The sequence below is a fragment of the Tasmannia lanceolata genome, unplaced genomic scaffold, assembly GCF_043159265.1.
Source record: "Tasmannia lanceolata isolate RefF3 unplaced genomic scaffold, GAP_Taslan_0.1 ptg000023l, whole genome shotgun sequence".
NCBI lineage: Eukaryota > Viridiplantae > Streptophyta > Magnoliopsida > Canellales > Winteraceae > Tasmannia > Tasmannia lanceolata.
Window position 1 is genome coordinate 5,561,265 of NW_027518700.1, and position 11,015 is coordinate 5,572,279.

Here is an 11,015-nt window from a genome sequence, read left to right on the forward strand (position 1 = left end):
TCAGAATGCACTTCGGTCCTCACCGAAAAAGAAATTTTGGCCAAAATTTTGAAATTTCGTTCGATATCCGACTAAATAAAAAAAAAAAAAACATTTTATCCCGTACAAAATTTCGCAAGCAACATCAGTAATTTTACCCGTAATTTCAGTGAAATATTAAATAATGAATTAAATCCAGTTTTTACGTGGTATTCCTTAAATTTCGGACCGAAATTTTGGGAAATCGAAATTTTGACCGAAATTTTGGCCGAAATAATGTAACATTTCGGGTTTACACAATGTGATATCAAATCATTGAAATTGCTCCAATCGGACAACCATAATAAATCATTGACTGGCATGCAATTGGAAAATTGATGATTGAATGACCCATGGTCCACATTTATGTACTCCAATTTCTCTCAGGCCTTGCTATGGATGTACTGTGCATTAAAATCCACAACCTTCAGACGAATCTAACCATTCAAATTGTGGCCATTAAGGGGCTGTTTGGATACACGGATTTTAGAATCCAGGTTTGGGTTCAAAAACAGTGTAAAAGAGGGTTCATGATCAAGCTGTTGTATGCTGACAGTGTTTCTTTGATTTTAAGGAAGAAATCTAGGTTTTGGAAACCTCTCCCGCATCCTAAGATTTCTAAAACCTGGAAGGCGTGGGATGATCTGCTACTCTATCGCTGACGGAAAAAAGGTGAGAAATCAGAATACAACGGCTGGTCTGCTTCTTCTCTTGTCTCTCATCTACAATTTTGAAGAAATCCCTAAAATCCGCGTATCCAAATGGCCCCTAAATGTACGAAGAGGGAAAAAAAAAAAAAAACTGCTTGTTTGTATTCACGGCCACAATTTGAACAGTAGAAGCATCCGTTGGGCGTGCATGACCCATCTATAACAAGGCCTCACAGATAAATGGTTTGGATCATTGGACAAGGACAAATTAGAGCTATACTTCTACCAGCTCATATTTGTCCTTGGAAAAAAATGTGCATGCACCTTAGAACCCTTATTTCAATCTATATTTAATTTAAATAATAGTTTCATATATTATTTGATAATTGATTATAGTCATGCTTAGGCCCTGTGAGTTTAAGATTGTGATTGCCGATTGAACCGATTATTTAAATTTGAGTGCCGTTTAGCACTCACAACCTGCTGTCATATTCTAAAACGAACATGGCTTTAATTATTTACAAATTGCTTGATTGAATTTAACTAATACTCACATATACATATACTTATATATTTTAAAATATTTACTTTTATTTAAGTAAAGTACGATAGTTGTATACGATATTTTATTTTATCTCATATTAACAAGGAAACTCATACATCACATTTAAGCCTATAAACGCTATGTTATTTTAGTTAATTAATTAATTACTTATTTTAATATTCATTATTTATTTAAACATTATTTTTAATAGCTTATATATTTATGGAAGTATTTAATTGATTTAAGTAAAATCGTTACAGATTAAATATCAAATGGAATTGATATCAGCACAACCATGTTTTAATAATAATTGCATTACTCTTCTTGTCTTTTGTTATTTAAAGAAGAGAAATTATATGGTGGCGTGAAGTCCCGTCAAGGTCGTACGTCGCTGTTGGACCACCTTGACGGGACTTCACGGTCGGCCACCATATAAAAACTCATTTAAACATACGTCAAAGGTTGTTACAGTTCCCAAAAGAGCTCTCACAAGCCGATTACAAAAGAAAAGACAAGTTGCGTTTTTGCAATTATTAATATATAGTTGTGCTGATATCATTTCCCATATTATATTATTCTCAAATTCAGGCATATGCAACTAAAGGTATTATTTTAATATTTTTCAGGTATATCTCATGAAAATATCATTAAGCTTGAGGGAGAAAAGAAAAGAGACGAAAAGGAATAAAGAGTTTCTACTTGTACAATGATACCACTAGACATAAAGAACTAAATAGAGTATCATTCCTCTATCAATCTAACAAAATCCTCCATGTGTAAGGGGATGAAATTTCAGTCCCTCAAAGAATTTTCAATTGATGTAAGCTGATAATTACAGCTCAACAAGACTTAAAGAAATTTTAAAAAAACCAAAAAGAGTTCTTTATTCTTTCATGGACATAGTTACACTGCCGAACCACGTAAATCTTGTGTTTTCTTGTTTTGTGTGTTCTTATTTATTACATAGCGTCGGCTGCACATCGAGTTTGATCCTATTTTGAGAGAGATGAAAGCCGTGCATCCATGACCGGTCTATTTGTAGCTGCTTGTGGAGATGGAGGAGAAAATGAAGAAGATCTTCTGAGGCTTCTTACAATCTCTTCTCTTCTTGGAGATGGAGAAGAAAGGGATGAAGGTTTTGGATCCTTATCCTTCATGGGTCTGTTTGGTGCAGCATTCGGACGTGGAGGAGAATACTGGGAAGGTCTTTCAAAGCTTCTACTAAGTATTAGTCCTTCATCTACACTCTCTTCTCTTCTTGGAGATGGAGGAGAAAGGGAGGAAGGTTTTGGACCCTTCATGGATCTGTTTGGTGCTGCATTCGGACGTGGAGGAGAATACTGGGAAGGTCTTTCAAAGCTTCTAGTAAGCATTAGTCCTTCATCTACAATCTCTTCTCTTCTTGGAGATGGAGGAGAAAGGGAGGAAGGTTTTGGATCCTTCATGGGTCTGTTTGGTGATGCACTCGGATGTGGAGGAGAATACTGGGAAGGTTTTTCAAAGCTTCGTATAGCCATTAGGCCTTCATTTACAACTTCTGAGTAGTCAAAAATAGAAAGAAAAAAAAGGTTAGACAATAAGAATAAGAGAGCTAGCAATGACACCACCCAACTCATTTTTTGATTTAAATAATGGTGGATTCATACCTGGAAAAGTTCTTGCATGGGAAGTTGTGGAAATACTATAAATCGCAAGGAAAAGAAGGGAGTAAAATAGAAAGAGGGGTTTCATGGAGCTCTTCATGTTAGGAATTTGAAATGCAGAAGCTCTTATTTTTTGTGGAAAGAAGAAGGGTGTGTTGAATGATTATATAGAGAGAGAAAGGTGAAGCATTGAATGTTTCAGAGAAAAAGTAGAAGTAGAATGAGACCCAGTAGTTTGGAGAATCAAACTGAAACCTGAGAATTGAACTTAGGATTCTCTTTTTACGAACCGAGTATAGTGACCAAGACCACGACCTAGTCCTTGCATACAACTAGACCTGGCAAAAGCAACCCGTGCCTGCGGGTCAACCCCACCCACCCGCAAATTTGCGGGCACGGGTCTGACTTTTAGTGACCCGTCAAATTTAACCCGCGGGTTGACCCAATCCGCAAAAACACGGGCCGGGTCGGGTCAACCCGCGGGCACCCGCATTTTTAGAGTAATTTTTAAGAATTTATTGGAGAATGCTATCAGCACTTGGGAAATCATACTATGGAAATGATTTTTGGAGTATAACCTATTTTGGTTATGGCCCATCTAATGGACGGTTTGGATCATCCGATGGTGTGGGCCATACCATACTTTTAATAAAGTAAGAGTGCCCTCAGTAGTGTTGATAACATTTCTTTTTTTTATTTTTAATAGGCGGTAATACTCTGTGCAAAGATGCGCACATGGCGAAGGTTTCTAGCAAAAGCAAAAATAAAAAAAACTAATCATTACAAAAAATAAAAGTAAAATAACTGAGTTATAAAGTTTTAAATGAAAAATTACGGATAAATGGTTATGAAGTTATAAAATTACGAGAAAAATACCAACAACAACATGTATAGAGTTATTACAATTACGGGAAAAACTTCTGCGGTGCGGTCAAATCAGGAGAATTACAATCCCATATTATATCATATTATATTTGCGGGTGACCTGCGGGTTGACCCGGCCCACCCGTGGGCCGCGCGGGTCACCAAATTTCTGACCCGCAAAAATGCGGGTCACCAAAATTCTGACCCGTGTGACCCGCACCCGCACCCGCACCCGCACCACCCGCGGGTTGACCCGGCCCGACCCACCCGTTTGCCAGGTCTACATACAACGCTGTTTTGAAAGGGGGAACTATTGACCAGCTACTCACGTGAAGAGAGAGAGAGAGAGAGAGAGGCTCAAGGGATCCACATAATTTGGATGATCTTAACCATTCCTTTTGATGGTCTCCAAGATAGATTGGCAGTACACCCAAAAAATTTCTCCATCGGATGATCCTACGCCTCCAACTGGTAGAGGTTTCTATTGTAAAACATCCAGTAACTCCAAAAGCTTAAGGTGTTAGAGATGGCCTTATTTAAAAATTCATGTGTACGGCCAACCCAAAAAAGGGGGGCCTCACGTGAGAAGGACCCAAAAAAGAGGGATCCACATAGCTCCGATACCACGTGAAACAACCAATTACTCCAAAAGCTTAAGCTAAGATGGCGCTATTTAATCATTATTTTACTTCATATACATTGGAGGGTTAGGATCATCCTATGGAGAAGATTTTTAGGGCACTACCCATCTTGGTTGGGGCCAACAAAGGAATGGTTTAGATCATCAAATTATGTGGGTCATATGGTACTTTTTGGTTACACGTGCGGCTACCCTATAAAATCTCATTACTTCTTCTCTTATTTGTCGGGATCAAGGTTTTAAATTTCAGTTTTGGCAATAATTTCAGTCTTCACTGAAATTGAAATTTCAGCCGAAATCCCAAAATTTCAATCGAAATTCGGTAGAAGCTAACGAAATGTTGGATTTTTCTCGAGAAATTTTAGCCAAAATTACGGAAATTTCGGTTGAAATTCTTTAAAAAATATACAGACATGAGGAAAATGATTGTGAGCTTAAAGCCCATATAGCTTATATGAGCTTGAGGGCCCAAACACATGGGTCCCACATTTTTTTGTGGTGATCCAAACCATTCATTTGCAAGGCCCCATCATAGATAGGGTGTGTACAAAAAATCAGCTCCATTGGATCATCCTAACCCCTCCAAAAGCGGAGGACAAAAATGGGCAGATTTGTGGCAAACGGTGTCAGTCCATTTTGTCCTCCACTTTTGGATGGGTTAGGATGATCCTATGGAACTGATTTTTTGTACACACCCTATATATGTAAGTGTCTTTCAAATGAATGCTTTGTATCATCCTAACAATGTGAGCCCACATGTGTTTGGGCCCTCAAGCTCATATAAGCTATATGAGCTTCAAGCTCACAATCATTTTCCTCTCTCTCTCTTTATATATATATATATATATATATATATATATATATATATATATATATATATATATATATATATGAGAAAACTGTTGGTGCGCTTAAGTTGTTATAACGCCTCCCATTCGTTTAAATGTTTGGGTCCCGCTAAAGCGCACCAATGGGAGGCGTTATAACAACTTAAGCGCACCAAAAAAATGGTGCGCTTAAGCGCACCAACACTTCTCTCTCTGTCTCTCTCTCTCTCTCTTTATATATATATATATATATATATATATATATATATATATATATGAGGAAAATGATTGTGAGCTTGAAGCTCATATAGCTTATATGAGCTTGAGGGCCCAAACACATGGGTCCCACATTTTTTGTGATGATCCAAACCATTCATTTACAAGGCCCCATCATAGATAGGGTGTGTGCCAAAAATCAGATCCATTGGATAATCCTAACTCTTCTAAAAGCGGAGGGAAAAAATGGGCAGATTTGTGGCAAACGGTGTCTGTCCATTTTGCCCTCCACATTTGGATGGGTTAGGATGATCCTATGAAGCTGATTTTTTGTACACATCCTATCTATGTAAGGGCCTTTCAAATGAATGCTTTGGATCATCCTAACAATGTGGGCCCACATGTGTTTGGGCCCTCAAGCTCATATAAGCTATATGAGCTTCAAGCTCACAATCATTTTCCTCTCTCTCTCTCTCTCTCTCTCTCTATCTCTATATATATATATATATATATATATATATATATATATATATATATATATAATATTATAATATAGCTAGATGGGGGTTTCACGGTTCACGCCCACGTCGACAGCTCCCCCATCTGACTAATATCCGACTTAGCATGAAAATCAAATATGAAAATTCTTTTTACGCCAAAACCCTTTCTTAAGTTAAGCCTAAGATTTCGGCATTATAATAGGGAGTGATTTAGTCGCCCATTTTTATCACTTGGGACAGCCCCTTCCCGTGTATTTATGACTACATGTTACACTGGAGTTGGCTGTCTAGGGCTGGCAACGGGGCGGGGCCAGGCCGGATGTTGCATTCCCCGTCTCCGCCCCGGCCGGAAGGACCATTCCCCGTCCCCGCTTCGGTGATGGCAGGGAATACCTGATCCTCATCCCCGTCTCACACAAAAATCCTCACATCAAAAAAGCTTTTTAACACCCAAAAAAAGAAAAAGACAAGCTGTGTTTGTGCACTTATCAAAATCTGGTAGTGCCAATATCACTAGCATAAAAAAATATTTACTGTTAACTTAAAAAACACTAAAACAATACTAAAATAAGATGATACTAATAATGGCTTGCATATTAAAACAGGTCGGGGCGGGGCAGGGCAGGTCCATCTCCATCCCCATCCCCACCCCGCCCCCGCTCCAAGTCGGGGAATCCCCACCCTGATCGGGGCGGGGCGGGGCGGGGTGATCCCCGTTTTAAGGGGTGAAATTGCCAGCCCTATGGCTGTCCCAAGTAAAAAAGGGAATAAATAATATATCACTTCCCCACTAAATCACTACTAGGCAAACGTCCCTCTCTAAAAAAGGGGTGAATATTTTACTTACCTATTAAAATAGGTAAACATCTCTCTCTATTTTTGGGTAACCCATGGATTGCAACTCTCGACTTTAGGGTTTCCATGTCCTTTGCTTCCTTCAAGATGGTGAGTTTATTGTTGTTCTATTTGTTTTACCGTTCCTTATTATGCCAATTATGTTGTTTTCCTTCTACTGATTTCTGCTGATATTCTCCCTTTCCATGATTCGTTTAATTTTTATTTTTATCAACTTCTTATGTTTACAGAGCTTGGTTTCTATGTATCTCTCAAAGATTTCCTGTGATAGATTGATCTCCTAAGAAGATCGCGCCCTACTATACACCATCATCTGGAGTTTCTATGATATGGTGTTATCATCAAGAGTTTCTTGAGAATCTATTATTTTGAACATGGAGTTTGAAATCTTTTATTTCTTCTTGATATTGGATTTGTTTTGATTTCTATAGTCCAGTTCAACTAATTGTTTTTCTTTAGTTCAGTATAAACTGAATATATTTGTTATTGTCTTCTGATGTATTGCTTTGATGATATATATAGTCATAGCTTTAGTATATGTATCTAATTTCATTGATTAAATGATAGATATGACCGTGTTTAATAGATTTCGCAGAGACCTTCATATCCCTTTTGCAGATAATTAAGATATGATCATGTTTAGCAATGGTGTAGTTAATTTATTTCAAAGAGGCCCTAATGCCCCATTTGCAAACAAAAAAAAAACACTAAAAATATATGTCTCATGCAAACAAAATAAATGTCCCAATTAATCACTAAATTTACAGGTATACAAAAAATCTGGAATGTAATTCTGATGGGTATAATTTGGTGCAACATGAACGCTGTGGGTTGGGAGCAAGAAGGATAGGTGTAACATCCCTTCCTCCGTTATTCACTTTCAGTGTTGTTCATTTAACAGTCTGCAAGAAGCCACCATTTTTAGAATTGTAATGGATGGAGGTAGCACTGTAGCAGTGAACAAAAAATAATATAATGCATTGAAAGGTTATGATATTGGGGTTCTCTTGGTAAGCCAGAACAAGCTTAGCACCATCGTTTATTTTTTTAATTTTTTCGTCTATCAATGCCTTTATGAAGTTTTAGAATCCCAGGTGTTCTCATTAAGTCACTTTCATCAGGCAACAATAATAGCTATTTGAAGTAAAATCCTTGGAAACAGAGTGAAAGAACTTTAAAAAGGAAAAGATAAATCCATACTCTTCACACTCTTATATTAATTTCAGTATGGAAATATTAAGAGATTTTGGACTATTGACCCAACAGGATAAGGATTGCACTCTGTAGCTTGGTGCAACTTTTCTCCATAGAGGTGTTGAACCAGTCATTTATAGGGATTCCAAGACATCCAAGGCTACATGTCAAAATCTTCTTATTTAATCATTATGGATTCATTCTTTTCTGTTTTTATTGAAGCTTCCTTCTTTAAGAAAATAATGCAAAGCTTTCGGATGGTGGGATGGCAAAAGCAGGGCCACAAGGTAACAAAACATATTTTTCTACTAGGTTGTTGGAACATAGGGCTATGCTGCACTAGAATACGTATGACTGATAAGTATGATGGTTTGACTGTGACCACATACTATTTACCTTGAAGTTGGAACTTTAAGATAGTGGGTTTCAAGCCTCATTACCTAATGTTTAGGACATGGTTCAGAGATTTCATGTGACATGCTTAACCCAATTTACCAAAAAGAGGAGGAAACCTTTAAGAAGCAAGTAGCAATGACATTTTTTTAAAAAGTTAGGGAGCAACACCTGTAGATTTTTTTCCCCACTTTAGTAATTGTAAAAATGTGAATTGAAGTTTGGATTGTTTCTGGAGACATGTCAATTTTTGGGCAAAAACATATCTAGTTAAAAAATCTCCTTTAGTAAGGAGTTGTAGAGCCCCTTGATAAATTCCCACTTCACAAAAGGTCTTTGCTTTTAACAATACATTATAGGATCAATTACCAATGGGGGACAAAAATTAGGTGAAATTATCAACAGGACCCATGCTTTACAGAAATTATCAACGGGGGACAAAATATGTCTTGTCATTAAAAGCTGGACGAAAATGCCCTTTTCTTAAGCAACACGTTTTGCTTTTCCACTTTTCCCTCTTCTCTCTTCTTTCCCTCTTTTTTTTTTTCACTTTTCCATTTTCAACTTGTTTTTTTTTGCCCTACCAGTCATCTTCTTCATCATTTTAGCCACCATTGGAGGAGGGAAAGCTCAAAAACTTGAAACGTGAGTTCATTCCCATCTCTCTCTATATCTAGGTTTTGTTTTTCATTTGTTTTAGGGTTTTGTATTTCTCCTTCTCCCTTTCAATGGAGGATGAGGAAGATGAATCGTACGGTAGAAAGAAAAAAACGTGAAAATGAACGAGTAAAAAAAAACAGGAAGTAAAAACGTGTTCATAAGGGACTTGATAAGCCCATTCGGAATTTGGCAACCCCATTTTGATACTGGATAACCCCAACCCCAGAGACTTGAAAACCCCCTTCCAAAACTCCAGTACCCTTGGGCAATTTTAAGGGACTTGATAAGCCCATTCGTAAATTGGTAACCCCATTTTGATACTAGATAACCCCAATCCCAAATACTTGAAAACCCCCTTCCAAAACTCTAGTACCCTCTGCCAATTTTCAGGGACTTGATAAGCCCATTCTGAAATTGGTAACCCCATTTTGATACCTGATAACCCCAATCCTAGAGACTTGAAAACCCCCTTCCAAAACTCCAGTACCCTCGGCCAATTTTCAAGGACTTGATAAGCCCATTCAGAAATTGGTAACCCCATTTTTATGCTAGATAACCCCAATCCCAGAGACTTGAAAACCCCCTTCCAAAACTCTAGTACGCATGGCCAATTTTTAGGGACTTGATCACCCCATTCGGAAATTGGTGACCCCATTTTTTTTATACTAGATAACTCCAATCCTAGAAACTTGAAAACCCTCTTCCAAAACTTTAGTACCCTCTGCCAATTTTCAAGCACTTGATAAGCCCATTTTGATACTAGATAACCCCAATCCCAAATACTTGAAAACCCCCTTCCAAAACTCTAGTACCCTCGGCCAATTTTCAGGGACTTGATAAGCCTATTCTGAAATTGGTAACCCCATTTTGATACCTGATAACCCCAATCGTAGAGACTTGAAAACCCCCTTCCAAAATCAAAACGTGTTGTATATGCCAAAGGGTATTTTCGTCCAGCTTTTACTGACAAGACCTCTTTTGTCCCCCGTTGATAATTTTTGAAAAGCATGGGTCCTGTTGATAATTTTGCCTAATGTTTGTCCCCCATTGGTAATTGGTCCTACATTATACAATAGGTGAGCAGTTGCAAAGTTCGTTGACTGACCAAAAATGCCTGAGCTATGTGATTGCTATATATATATATATATATATATATATATATATATATATATATATATATATATAGAGGAAAGTGTTTCTACTCGGTCCCCTAGATAAGCTTATCTACTCCTCCCTTTAAAAAAATACAGTGGGCCCACGCTATTTGGATGATCCAAAGCATTCATTTGATAGGTCTTAACATAGATAGGGTGTGCCCAAAAAATCAGCACCAAAGGGTCATCCTAGCCCTTCGTTTTGTAGTGCCTTGTGGTGCCCAGAATGGACACATATAAACGTGGACGTTTATATGCGTCCATTTTGGACACGGTGTGCCCAACAAAACGAAGGGCTAGGATGACCCTTTGGTGCTGATTTTTTGGGCACACCCTATCTATGTTAAGACCTATCAAATGAATGCTTTGGATCATCCAAATAGAGTGGGCCCACTGTATTTTTTTAAAGGGAGGAGTAGATAAGCTTATCTAGGGGACCGAGTAGAAACACTTTCCTCATATATATATATATATATATATATATATATATATATATATATATATATATATATATATATATATATATATATATATATATATATAATATGACAAATATAGATACTTTGAATTCACTTTTAGTTGATAATTAGCACTTCGACAGGTTGTGTTTGATTAAGAATCATGAATCAGGGAACCAACAATGGTGGTTTAAGTTGATATTAGCACTGTTTTAATACTTAAGTCGTAGATTCCTTCTTAGTAATAGGAGCTTATGATTTTTTTTAAATGGTAGTAATAGGAGCTAACACTGTTTAATATTTGATGAAATGGAAAGTGGAGCATGCTCTCAATCTTTGGACTTATATTGGATTATACATTATTTCACATTGACTGAAGTAACAATTCACTATGGTCAA

The 11,015-nt window shown here is 37.3% G+C and overlaps 1 long non-coding RNA gene across 1 annotated transcript; it reads left to right on the forward strand.

Moving 5' to 3' along the window:
* The first annotated feature begins 6,712 nt into the window (after positions 1-6,712).
* LOC143856806 (uncharacterized) lies at positions 6,713-7,245 on the forward strand. The gene is made up of 2 exons (XR_013238369.1): positions 6,713-6,847; positions 6,988-7,245. It is a non-coding gene; the product is annotated as an uncharacterized LOC143856806 (long non-coding RNA).
* Positions 7,246-11,015: the final 3,770 nt, after the last annotated feature.